Source organism: Schistocerca nitens, chromosome 2, assembly GCF_023898315.1.
Source record: "Schistocerca nitens isolate TAMUIC-IGC-003100 chromosome 2, iqSchNite1.1, whole genome shotgun sequence".
NCBI classification, from domain to species: Eukaryota; Metazoa; Arthropoda; class Insecta; order Orthoptera; family Acrididae; genus Schistocerca; species Schistocerca nitens.
This window is the reverse complement of record NC_064615.1, coordinates 867932784-867946702: the sequence shown is the minus strand read 5'-3', so window position 1 is coordinate 867946702 and position 13919 is coordinate 867932784.

Sequence of the window (13919 nt, the reverse complement as noted above, 5' to 3'; positions counted from 1 at the left end):
ATTGTGCGGAGGGTGGCCGAGAACTTCCCATTTGAATTTCTGCAGGAGTGTCGCGACTGTGTTGGCCGTATGAGGCTTTGCATTATCGTGGAGCAGAATGACCGCACGGGTGAGATTGCGTGGTCGTTTTGATTTGGTCGCTTGGCGAAGGGTCGTCAAGGTTTGCGTGTAACGCTGGACATTCACTGTTGTCCCGTGCTGCAGGAAGTGACTCAGAAGGGGGCCATCTTGATCAAAGAAGAACGTCAGCATAACCTTCCCTGCACTTGTATGGATGGCCTTGGCTATTTTGGTGGTGGTGACCCTGGATGCTTCCACTGGAGACTTTGTCGTTTTGGTTCTGGTTCGAAGTGATGACACCATGACTCATCTCTAGCCACCACTCGTGCCAGGAACGCATTCCCTTCCCAATCGTAGCACCGGAGATGAGCAAGACAATGGGCCATTCGACATGCTTCCTGGTGTGGTTGAAGACTCCGGGGTATCCATTGGGCACACACTTTGCGCATGTGCAGTCATTCCTTTATGATGGTGTGAACACTTCTGATACTCAATCTGACCATGGCGGCTATGGCTTTCACTATCACTCGGCGGTCCTGGGTAATGAGTGCATCAACCAACTGAGCGATGTCATCGGTAATGCAGCGTGGTGTTCCAGACTGTGCTTCATGGGGTAACGGCACTCATCCTTCCCTGAAGCGCTTGTGCCACACCTTGACTCTTACAAGGGACACGCAATGTTTGTCGTACTATTGTAACATTCGTCGATGAATGTCCATTTCTCCTACTCCTTCCGCTGTCAGAGAACGAAAAACACATCTTTGCTCTTCTGTTGGTGCCTCCATGTCACTGTTTGCTCTGCGACTGTCAGCGTTGGACGATTGATGCATGCTATTGCTAGTTCTGTATAGTCCCGTGACGTGCATGCGTGCCCTCTAGCGATGGGCTGTGAACTTACACGCTCTGGTCGGAACCACACCTCGTTACACACGCCACGCTATTATCCTCCTGTAACCGGTTTGCGGATTCCAGATTCCGGCTCGCTTCTTTTTGAACGCCACTTATGTTTTTATTAATATAAGTTGTATTTTCTATAGTCTGGACGCCAAATTAAAAATAAAATGACTTAATTGTTATTTTATCACAGGATTTATTTTCTGTATTGACTGTTGTAAAATATTCTTCAGAAATGTGTACAGGGCTATTACAAATGATTGAAGCGATTTCATAAATTCACTGTAGCTCCATTCATTGACATATGGTCACGACACACTACAGATACGTAGAAAAACTCATAAAGTTTTGTTCGGCTGAAGCCGCACTTCGGGTTTCTGCCGCCAGAGCGCTCGAGAGCGCAGTGAAACAAAATGGCGACAGGAGCCTAGAAAGCGTATGTCGTGCTTGAAATGCACTCACATCAGTCAGTCATAACAGTGCAACGACACTTCAGGACGAAGTTCAACAAAGATCCACCAACTGCTAACTCCATTCGGCGATGGTATGCGCAGTTTAAAGCTTCTGGATGCGTCTGTAATCGGAAATCAACGGGTCGGCCTGCAGTGAGCGAAGAAACGGCTGAACGCGTGCGGGCAAGTTTCACGCGTAGCCGCGGAAGTCGACGAATAAAGCAAGCAGGGAGCTAAACGTACCACAGCCGACAGTTTGGAAAATCTTACGGAAAAGGCTAAAGCAGAAGCATTTCTTAAACAGGAGATTGGAAAACCGATGGATCGGTCGTGGTGGAGATCATGATCAACAATTCATGTCATGGCCTCCACGCTCTCCCGACTTAACCCCATGCGATTTCTTTCTGTGGGGTTATGTGAAAGATTCAGTGTTTAAACCTCCTCTACCAAGAAACGTGCCGGAACTGCGAGCTCGCATCAACGATGCTTTCAAATTCATTGATGGGGACATGCTGCTCCGAGTGTGGGAGGAACTTGATTATCGGCTTGATGTCTGCCGAATCACTAAAGGGGCACATATCGAACATTTGTGAATGCCTAAAAAAACTTTTTGAGTTTTTGTATGTGTGTGCAAAGCATTGTGAAAATATCTCAAATAATAAAGTTATTGTAGAGCTGTGAAATCGCTTCAATCATTTGTAATAACCCTGTATATAGTGCCCCCACAATTATTTGCGGCTTTCTAAATGCGCCCAAAGCTCAAAAAGTTTGAGAACCACTGATCTATGTTGTTAAGAATTGTGAAATGTAAACCAAGTCATATACAGTGCGAATGTACTTCCATTTACATGCAACACTCTCGCAGTTTTACCCTCTTCTCCCTCCATGCAGCGAGGCGAGGTGGCGGAGAAATGTGTAGTGATGCTGAGGGCTTTGGCACTCGTGCCAGTGCGTGTCCCACGGGGCGAATTCTTGGCTGCCCTTGAAGTAGCGCCTGTGCACCTTCTGCCTGTAGCACAGCGCACCCACAGAACTCGACCGCCATGAGGGTGGCCTTATGTGGCAGAATCACCCGCATCAGCCTCTCGCCAGTAACCACTGTCTCACCTTACTCGTGTGGAAGCTACACTCGCAGCGAAAAACACATGACTTGTAATAAATGTAATTATTAGTCTCAAAATGAAGTAAAAATTGAAGTAACGTTGTTCAGTACACCGTTCTCAGTTACCACTAGAAATATATGCGCTTACACCCGCTACATCCTGTATAGCACAATAAAAACTAGTATCATTTTATGGTAATCTACAGAGTACTGATGTAGATCTGGAGGAGTGGAGATTGGACGCGATCTTGATGCATTATTTATAGGGTTTCTGGAGGTATTGTGTGTATCTAAGCGATGGCAGAAATCTCATTGGGTCGTAAAGGATACTTGCGGGAAAAGGTCGGCGGATGTGGAAAAACTGTGAAGAATGCTCTAACAGAAGTTGGGAAGAGCGCAATTCAGGCCACATTGAGAACATAATGATGATTCAGATAAAACTTTTGTAAGTGCAAATGATGGTGAAAAGACTGAACTGCAATGTCGACATCTCATAATCTGTAGTCATATTTATGTTCATCATATAGTATGTATTTGCGTCTGCAGGCCTTTGTCATTGATGTTAAAATCCTCTGAATCCTTAGGCCACGTTGTATTCGTTTTCAGTTCTTCAATGCTCGACGTTCTATCCGTCCCAAAAATAGCGTTTTATACTCATAAGTAGAAGTGACACTGTTTTAATACAGTCGCCAAGGGCCACCAGCTGAATCCTGAAGGAAATATCTAGCACTGAACATGTCTGAAGACGAATATGATGCGACTTAACGATTCAACGGATTTTATCATCATATAGTATGTGGTCGATAACAATTAATTACAGAGGCTTCGTCACATCTTACTAGAACAGCCGCTTGGGGGAGAAACTGGGAAGAAACTAGAAGTCCTAGTTGATACGGTTGGGTAAGCAGTAAAAAAGCATACAATCTTGCTGTTGGTCTCACAGAGTACTAGCCTGTCCCTGGAATAGCACGACCTAGGCGCCGAAAGCAGCTTCAGTGACCTCCGTAGCTCACGTTAAAGTTTCCAGTGAGTCGGCTGTATCGGTCCTGCCGTGAACGCGAGTGTTGGTGCCACACGTTCGAACTCGTAGCACAGCAGCCTGTAGGTATATCACGAAAAGATAAGTTATTGGTTTGCACAACGACAAGATAAATAACTGCTGTCATATTGAAGAGTATTTTTGTCCGATGGTTATTTCCCATAACGCGCGTCCGACAAACGCACACATTCCTATCCTCGCCGCCGGTGCAGGCAGCGATGTACTGCCTGTTCTACAGCACAGTGTTTCCGGAGTTCGACGTTTTTGACATTGCCAGCGGGTAAGTGTGGTGTGACCTGCAAACTTAGGTCACTGCACTACACTTTCAAAAGGAAAATAAAGAAAAAAATAACTAATTTGAGCTGTGAAATATCTGCAGACTCCAAACGGAACTTCACTTTTCGTCTGTAACGAATTTATGTTGTGGGTCGATGCTGTTGAGTCGGCTGGTGCTGGGAGGTGACTGATAAACCTGGGTGGACTAGTTACACTAAGCAAAACCATACTAGCGTTGTTCCCTTCTCATCAAAATTACAAGTATCGGGCCTGGCCCTACAAGCGCCGTACAAATGTTATACATGATACAGAATATTACAGGGTGTTTCAAAAATGACCGGTATATTTGAAACGGCAATAAAAACTAAACGAGCAGCGATAGAAATACACCGTTTGTTGCAATATGCGTGGGACAACAGTACATTTTCAGGCGGACAAACTTTCAAAATTACAGTAGTTACAATTTTCAACAACAGATGGCGCTGCAAGTGATGTGAAAGATATAGAAGACAACGCAGTCTGTGGGTGCGCCATTCTGTACGTCGTCTTTCTGCTGTAAGCGTGTGCTGTTCACAACGTGCAAGTGTGCTGTAGACAACATGGTTTATTCCTTAGAACAGAGGATTTTTCTGGTGTTGGAATTCCACCGCCTAGAACACAGTGTTGTTGCAACAAGACGAAGTTTTCAACGGAGTTTTAATGTAACCAAAGGACCGAAAAGCGATACAATAAAGAATCTGTTTGAAAAATTTCAACGGACTGTGAACGTGACGGATGAACGTGCTGGAAAGGTAGGGCGACCGCGTATGGCAACCACAGAGGGCAACGCGCAGCTAGTGCAGCAGGTGATCCAACAGCGGCCTCGGGTTTCCGTTCGCCGTGTTGCAGCTGCGGTCCAAATGACGCCAACGTCCACGTATCGTCTCATGCGCCAGAGTTTACACCTCTATCCATACAAAATTCAAACGCGGCAACCCCTCAGCGCCGCTACCATTGCTGCACGAGAGACATTCGCTAACGATGTAGTGCACAGGATTGATGACGGCGATATGCATGTGGGCAGCATTTGGTTTACTGACGAAGCTTATTTTTACCTGGACGGCTTCGTCAATAAACAGAACTGGCGCATATGGGGAACCGAAAAGCCTCATGTTGCAGTCCCATCGTCCCTGCATCCTCAAAAAGTACTGGTCTGGGCCGCCATTTCTTCCAAAGGAATCATTGGCCCATTTTTCAGATCCGAAACGATTACTGCATCACGCTATCTGGACATTCTTCGTGAATTTGTGGCGGTACAAACTGCCTTAGACGACACTGCGAACACCTCGTGGTTTATGCAAGATGGTGCCCGGCCACATCGCACGGCCGACGTCTTTAATTTCCTGAATGAATATTTCGATGATCGTGTGATTGCTTTGGGCTATCCGAAACATACAGGAGGCGGCGTAGATTGGCCTCCCTATTCGCCAGACATGAACCCCTGTGACTTCTTTCTGTGGGGACACTTGAAAGACCAGGTGTACCGCCAGAATCCAGAAACAATTGAACAGCTGAAGCAGTACATCTCATCTGCATGAAAAGCCATTCCGCCAGACACGTTGTCAAAGGTTTCGGGTAATTTCATTCAGAGACTACGCCATATTATTGCTACGCATGGTGGATATGTGGAAAATATCGTACTATAGAGTTTCCCAGACCGCAGCGCCATCTGTTGTTGAAAATTGTAACTACTGTAATTTCGAAAGTTTGTCTGCCTGAAAATGTACTGTTGTCCCAAGCATATTGCAACAAACGGTGTATTTCTATCGCTGCTCGTTTAGTTTTTATTGCCGTTTCAAATATACCGGTCATTTTTGAAACACCCTGTATATATGCAGACTGAAGCGATAAACGAAAATTTATACTAAGTTTGGGTTTCGAACCTAGGTCTCCTGCTTACAATGCAGATGCACTAACCACTGCGCCACCCAGACCCAGTGGATTTGCACAACTGAACAGACTACTCTAGCATGCCTGCCTCCTCGATCCAGATTCAAATTCAAGAAGAGGCTCTGGAACCATATAGTTTCATATGATTAAAGCACCTACGCCTGTGTTTAAGGCAGGGTCCCCCACTTCGTTTGATGCTGAGGTGCTCCTCCAATACAGCTGGAGAGCTTCTGCACTGTTGTTAGAGTTTAGAGGCAATACGAAATGGGCTGAAGTGTAAATGAGAATTTGTATCGAGGAGGGATGCATGGTAGGGCAATCCATGCAGTTGTACAGAGACACTGTGCTAGGATGGCATTAGTGCATTGCCTAGTGAGTAGGAGACCTGCTTTCGACTCTCGGCCTTCGTACAAATTTTCATTCGTCGCTTTAGTCTGAGTATATACATCATAGATGTTTGAAGTCAGAGATAATCTCTTGAACCATGTAGTTCCATTTGATACAAGATATTATTTACATCATAAATACGCTAGTGAACTTCTCTTTTGGTAGTATCCGAAGGAGGCAAGTGCACTACATATAGCTCAATGATACATTCAGAAACGCGTGATACGGGATTTTTCTTATGTTCCTTTTCGGTCTGACAGCTCCATTCAGTATCAGGATAGTTGCGCCAAATCTGTGACTGTGGGTTCCAGACTAGGGTTACGTAGGATTCTACATTTTGCGTCAGACGTCACCTCAGTACTCGCACCACTGTACATCCATAGGATCGCATTAATTTTTTTTTATGTAAGACAACAGCTTTCAACAGACTATGCTGTTATCTTAAAGTGTTAAAATCTTTTGTTGTAAAACATGTTCATTTTATTCTGACATCACGCACATGATTTCAAGTGGATAAAAACAGCACATCTTGTGCGCGAGTTTAGCGTAAAATGAACATGTTTTACAACGAAAGGTTTTAAGACCTGAAGACGACAGCACAATCTTTTGAAAACGGTTGTATTAAATAAAAATATTTTATGCGATCTTGGCTATTGATTGGTTTTTAACAATTAAACAGACCACCCTTCAGTTCTGTCAAAATGAAAAAATTCAAACATCGGTAGGGATTTGTGTATGTCTCTTCACCATTACGTGCTTCCTGCATAGCTGTCAGAATTGGTTTCTTAGGATTTGCTTCCTAAAATTTGCTCAAGTAACTGAGTCCAACAAAGGCTCAAATGGCTCTGAGCACTATGGGACTGAACATCGATGGTCATCAGTCCCCTAGAACTTAGAACTACTTAAACCTAACTAACCTAAGGACATCACACAACACCCAGCCATGACGAGGCAGAGAAAATTCCTGACCCCGCCGGGAATCGAACCCGGGAACCGGGAAGCGAGAACGCTACCGCACGACCACGAGATGCGGGCAGTCCAACAAAGCTTTCCCCAGTGTAGGACACAATTTCACTACTGCTTTCAGTGTCAACGTACAGCAGCCGTGTGTTGACCACATAAAGATGACGCACAGCCCTTTTGAGGAAACACACACACACATTTAAGGCGATGACGGCCAATTATACCTTCAGTGCAGATGTACACGAAGTACGAGAATCAGCGAGATGGCGCAAGTAATGAGGCTAATTAGCAGGGTACTACAACAGTAGAGCGTGGTATAAATTGTGAATTTGAGTCTGTTGGGAAGCGTGCTGGGGTAGTCCGTGAGGTTGTGGTGACCGCTGTGTCCGGATGTTGTAGTAGTCGGAGCATTTGCCAAATTTTCAACTTGCCCCACTGACATACGTCAGTTGTCGCCGGAAGTTAATGCTGTAATTCCTTTGCATCTTTATTGTGTTGCGTTAGATGGGGTGCTAATGCATAGGACGCATACGGAGAGAGCCTGTGAGTGCGTTAGGGTGCCGATGTGCAGCACGTGACACATGTCACGACACACGACACGTCTAGGAGGTGACAATAACGCGGCCCGGCTGTGTAGACGCGTTGACAATGAGCATGCCGCTGGCTGGCGAGAGAGTATAAAAGACGGCCTACGCCGGCGGCGGCGCGGGTGCGCTGCGCGTAACGCGGTTAGCGCCGCCCCCACCCCTGCCGCCAGCCCCTCTCTCACCCCCATGCCCATCCCTGCTGGGATTTAATTGAGCCAGTGAAAACTGCCCCTAACGGCGTTATCCGGACCGCCGCCGCCGCCGCCGCCGCCGCCGCTCGGCGCAAATTGTGGAAAAACGCCGCGCCGCGCCGTGCTGTGCTGTGTCGCGGCGCGCCGATGTGAAGCCGCTCTCGGCGGCCCAGCAGGCCCGAGTGTCCCCGGGGAAAACACTCGACTGCGGTCCCGCCGCCTCTGATTTAACGAGATTGCAGGTTTCACCTGAGGCCGCAGCCTGTTAACAGTCGGCCTGTCCGCGGCGCTAATTCCCCTCACGTATCACCCGCAGCGTATGGCGCTGGGCCGGCTAAACAGAGCGCGAAAATTGCCTTGTGTCGCGTCGTCTAATTGTTGCCGTAGAACACAAACTTGTAAGGTCCTGTTCTAAAGAAAACAAAACTTAATGTTAAATAGTAATACAGGGTGTTACGAAAAGGTACGGCCAAACTTTCAGGAAACATTCCTCACACACAAAGAAAGAAAAGACGTTATGTGGACATGTGTCCGGAAACGCTTACTTTCCATGTTAGAGCTCGTTTTATTACTTCAAATCACATTAATCATGGAATGGAAACACACAGCAACAGAACGTACCAGCGTGACTTCAAACACTTCGCTACAGGAAATGCTCAAAATGTCCTCCGTTAGCGAGGATACATGCATCCACTCTCCGTCGCATGGAATCCCTGATGCGCTGATGTAGCCCTGGAGAATGGCGTATTGTATCACAGCCGTCCACAATACGAGCACGAAGAGTCTCTACATTTGGTACCGGGGTTGCGTAGACAAGAGCTTTCAAATGCCCCCATAAATGAAAGTCAAGAGGGTTGAGGTCAGGAGAGCGTGGAGGCCATGGAATTGGTCCGCCTCTACCAATCCATCAGTCACCGAATCTGTTGTTGAGAAGCGTACGAACACTTTTACTGAAATGTGCAGGAGGTCCATCGTGCACGAACCACATGTTGTGTCGTACTTGTAAAGGCACATGCTCTAGCAACACAGGTAGAGTATCCTGTATGAAATCATGATAACGTGCTCCATTGAGCGTAGGTAGAAGAACATGGGGCCCAATCAAGACATCACCAACAATGCCTGCCCAAACGTTCACAGAAAATCTGTGTTGATGACGTGATTGCACAATTGCGTGCGGATTCTCGTCAGCCCACACATGTTGATTGTGAAAATTTACAATTTGATCACGTTGGAATGAAGCCTCATCCGTAAAGAGAACATTTGCACTGAAATGAGGATTGACACATTGTTGGATGAACCATTCGCAGAAGTGTACCCGTGGAGGCCAATCAGCTGCTGATAGTGCCTGCACACACTGTACATGGTACGGAAACAACTGGTTCTCCCGTAGCACTCTCCATACAATGACGTGGTCAACGTTACCTTGTACAGCAGCAATTTCTCTGACGCTGACATTAGGGTTATCGTCAACTGCAAGAAGATATGCCTCGTCCATTGCAGGTGTCCTCGTTGTTCTAGGTCTTCCCCAGTCGCGAGTCATAGGCTTGAATGTTCCGTGCTCCCTAAGACGCCGATCAATTGCTTCGAATGTCTTCCTGTCGGGACACCTTCGTTCTGGAAATCTGTCTCGATACAAACGTACCGCGCCACGGCTATTGCCCCGTGCTAATCCATACATCAAATGGGCATCTGCCAACTCCGCATTTGTAAACATTGCACTGACTGCAAAACCACGTTCGTGATGAACACTAACCTGTTGATGCTACGTACTGATGTGCTTGATGCTAGTACTGTAAAGCAATGAGTCGCATGTCAACACAAGCACTGAAGTCAACATTTCCTTCCTTCAATTGGGCCAACTGGCGGTGAATCGAGGAAGTACAGAACATACTGATGAGCTCTAACATGGAAATTAAGCGTTTCCGGACACATGTCCACATAACATCTTTTCTTTATTTGTGTGTGAGGAATGTTTCCTGAAAGTTTGGCCGTACCTTTTTGTAACACCCTGTATAGAATCATTGGTAACTAATAAGTGTGCAGCCGGCCGAAGTGGCCGAGCGGTTAAAGGCGCTACAGTCTGGAACCGCACGACCGCTACGGTCGCAGGTTCGAATCCAGCCTCGGGCATGGATGTGTGTGATGTCCTTAGGTTAGTTAGGTTTAAGTAGTTCGAAGTTCTAGGGGACTATGACCACAGCAGTTGAGTCCCTTAGTGCTCAGAGCCATTTTTGAATAAGTGTGCAAAACTGATCATCAATGTTACATCTGATGCGAGAGCTGCTGAGATGGTATAAACAGAAAATCATGGTGATTAACTGACGTTGTCAGCCATATTCCAGACGATCTCACAACGTAAACACAGTTGTTCCTCTTATTGTAGAAATGTATTCGACCAGATTTCACAAAAACACACAATGATGACTGGTTTCAGTGAAACGCAATCGCTATATTCAGATCATAGAAAAGAAAAAAGTTTACAGAAACAATTCATTTCGTCGACTGTGAAAAATTTCCAAGCAAATGATCTGAAGATAGCGATTTAATTTCGCTGAAACCAGTAATAATTGTGTATTTTTGTTCGATCTGGGCGAATAAACTTCTGTAACAAGAACAACAACCGTATTTAGAATAATGAAACGTAATTATAGAAATTTTTGCGAATTGAAACCCTGTTCAAAAAAGCCAAGTATATAATTAAAACAGTCTTTTTGTGAATCTGAGCACCTTCATGCACAGTAATGTACCTGAAAGATGTTTATTGTTATTACTATTATTTGCTTTTGGAATATGCCGATACGGCCATCTCAACAGTGGAATTTTTTTTTTTTACAAAATCCGTATACACATTAGTTTCATTTATACCGTGGTACGAAATTATGTAGACTTAACCAAAGGATTCCATATAAATAACGTTTTCTCAGCCATAGCATACTGAAACTAGTAAATAAGAAAAATGTTAGCAGAGGATAAACAGAGGAAGAATGATATGAAAATCCTATTGGCAACACAGTAAGAACTGATAAATCGCCCTTGATATCTGGGATATTCTCAGTTCAGTCCATATTAACGACTACGTATCTAAACCGATAGCCGTGCGGGATTGCCCGAGCGGTCTCAGGCGCTGCAGTCATGGACTGTGCGGCTGGTCCCGACGGAGCTCCGAGTCCACCCTCGGGGATGGGTGTGTGTCTGTGTCTGTCCTTAGGACAATTTAGGTTAAGTAGCGTGTAAGCTTAGGGACTGATAACCTTAGCAGTTAAGTCCCATAAGGTTTCACACACATTTGAACATAATGCACGGCCGAACTGGCCGGGACGGGGGAGACGGGCCGTGACAGCCAAGAAGTGCGCACGCATCTGTAACTTCGTGTCACAACGTAGTCTCTAAATACAGTCCACTTTTACCAACCATGTGCTTTCATTACAACCGCCTTTCCTTTGCAACGAGTGTATCCATTCGTTTGGACTGGAAAGGGAGTGACAGCGCAGAAATCAGCGAGCGTTTTGCGGCTGCCTGCAATACTATAAAAATGTATGTAACTCTGTGTGTGTGCGTGTGTGTGTGTGTGTGTGTGTGTGTGTGTGTGTGTGTGTGTGCACGTACGTATTCCACATCTCAGCCAAAGTTGCTACACATATACTTTACTGTCAGGCGACAATCGCTGTTGGGGTAAGAACCACCTACCTATCAAAGGGGTGGGGGTGGGAGTGAAAAGCGTAGCCCGCGAAGCGTGAATTCCTAAATTTTATTGATCCATTATTTGAGAATGAGAGCACTTAGCGACTTGCAACGAACTTTACACATAATTTCAAACCTTTACAAAATATTTTGTTGCCGACAACACCTCCAAAAAAATGAAAGGAAAAATGTTTATTGCTTGTTACTTTCCCGATGCTCATGCAGTAAATGTGCCACATGAGACATGACGCTATACTTCATTAATTTTTTACTATTAACCTTATTCACGATACATTTTACAGACAGTCTGCACATATTCCGCTAAATGTACCTAAAAAATTATATCACAGTACGACACATAGTTCAGGAGTAATGACATCATAAACATTAAGCATAAGGACAGATGCTGCAAAGTGCTGGCGAGGCTGCACAGGTATAAATAAATAACTTGTGCCATGCCGGTTTCACAGGTAATTAACAATAAATATGCTTTTTATGTCTTGTAAGAATTGTATCAAAGGCTGCGGATAGAATACTGAATAGTTGTGTAGGTCTGTAAGTACCATCTAGACAGGACATGGGAACGGTATAGAAGCACCAAATGTATTACATTCATATGTATCGATACACTAGTATTCAGACACATACACAGTAACATATCTACAGGCCCAGCGTTCCATATCCTGCAGTGTTGCACGTGGTAATATAGTCACTTAATTCTGCTTTGGTCTCATTTGTATGCTGATTACCAAGAGAGTTAGATTAACAGGGAAGGGAGCTATATCTGGATATTGGCACTATTTATACATTGGTGTATCGTTTCGGTGCTGACAGGGTTAGGAGTGTGCTTGGGAACTGATGGCCACGAGCCCGAAGATTACGTGGAAGGTTGCTTAGCTTGAGCAGATACAAGTGATTAAATTTCAGCCGTGCTGTGATTGTCATGAAGCTATTCTGTTTTTTTCTTATTGTACCGTGGTACTCCTAGGATCATGTGATGAATTAGTGCATAGTGACTGCGTTTGGTTTTAGATACCCTCAATCATTCCTCTCTCCGGTCCCATGATAAACACTTTTTAAGCATGGGTTTCATATCTGTGAAAGGAAGTTTATCATAATTAATTGCACTATGTAGAACGCTTGATTTACTGGGGCATCTACTTGTTCGTATCCAACTATCCCTGAGTGGCCTTTCATCCATACCATCACGATATTGCAATAGCTCCTCAGAATCCGAAACACAACGTCGATAATTGCTGCAACAATGGGGTTTCTACAACTATTGTGATGGTTTATTATCATTTCTAGGGCTGACATACTATAGTAGATTTTGACTATTGTGTCCGCTGCCGTCGTCCGTGCTAATATCATGGCAAGCAATCAGCTCGGGTGGCATAATCGCGGAGTGTGGATCAAAGGTGAAGTTGTTCATTAGAATCTTACAGTTCTGGCAAATGAGCGTTCCAGATTAGTGTTCTGAAAGGGCAGTAAAAGGCGCAGGCTGGCCACAAAAACAGTGCCACTTTGGTCCATCAATTGTTTTTCTTGGGAGCCAAAATTTTAAAAACCACCTAGACAACAACTGCCTATTCCTTTTTGGACTGCCTTGAAGAGGTCAACACGCACTGCCGCGATAGGTACAGTCAGCCTCCGGGCCGTATAAACCAACAATTCAGGCGCCATGTTGTGGAGTGTTCCGGAGGGTTGAAGCTTTATAAGTTTAAGGAAGCCTGGCGGTTTCCGATGAGGTAACCATTTCAGCGTTTTAGCAATCACAACGCGATTAATAAGTATTGCGAAAGTACGACTGCGACTGCAGCTGCATCTGAACCACAAACTCATTAATTATGCTGCTGAAGTAACGCAAAATGTTCTACTGGCGTCTTGTTAACATTTGACATACGTTCATTGTCCCCTTTTTCTTGTTTATCTCATTCTAGTGTATGATGTTCCCCTGTTGACAGAGCAGTGACTGCTGGTCAAATTACCTGTAAATTTGTGAAAGTGTGAGCACTCTTTGACTCTCATTTCAACCATGTCACAATAATTATTATGTGAGGTCTGTTTGTCGGTAGTTGAGGGCTTCATTCAATATATTCATTTTCTTTTTGTTAATTTGAGTTTGTGCGCTGTTGCTATTTATGTAGTAATCTTCCCACCAGCTTAATTTTGTATGAGTAGTTTGATCACAATCACAGTGATTAAGCGAGAGGCGATGGTTGGTTATGCCCTAAGTACGAGAGGAAGCTGACGTCTAGGCCACGACCAGGACACGAAGATGCTGGTCAGTTGGCCGTTTAAGTAAAACTACGCATAGCGAGGAAGGAATAGACAGTGAGATCGTTACGGGCTGCCATA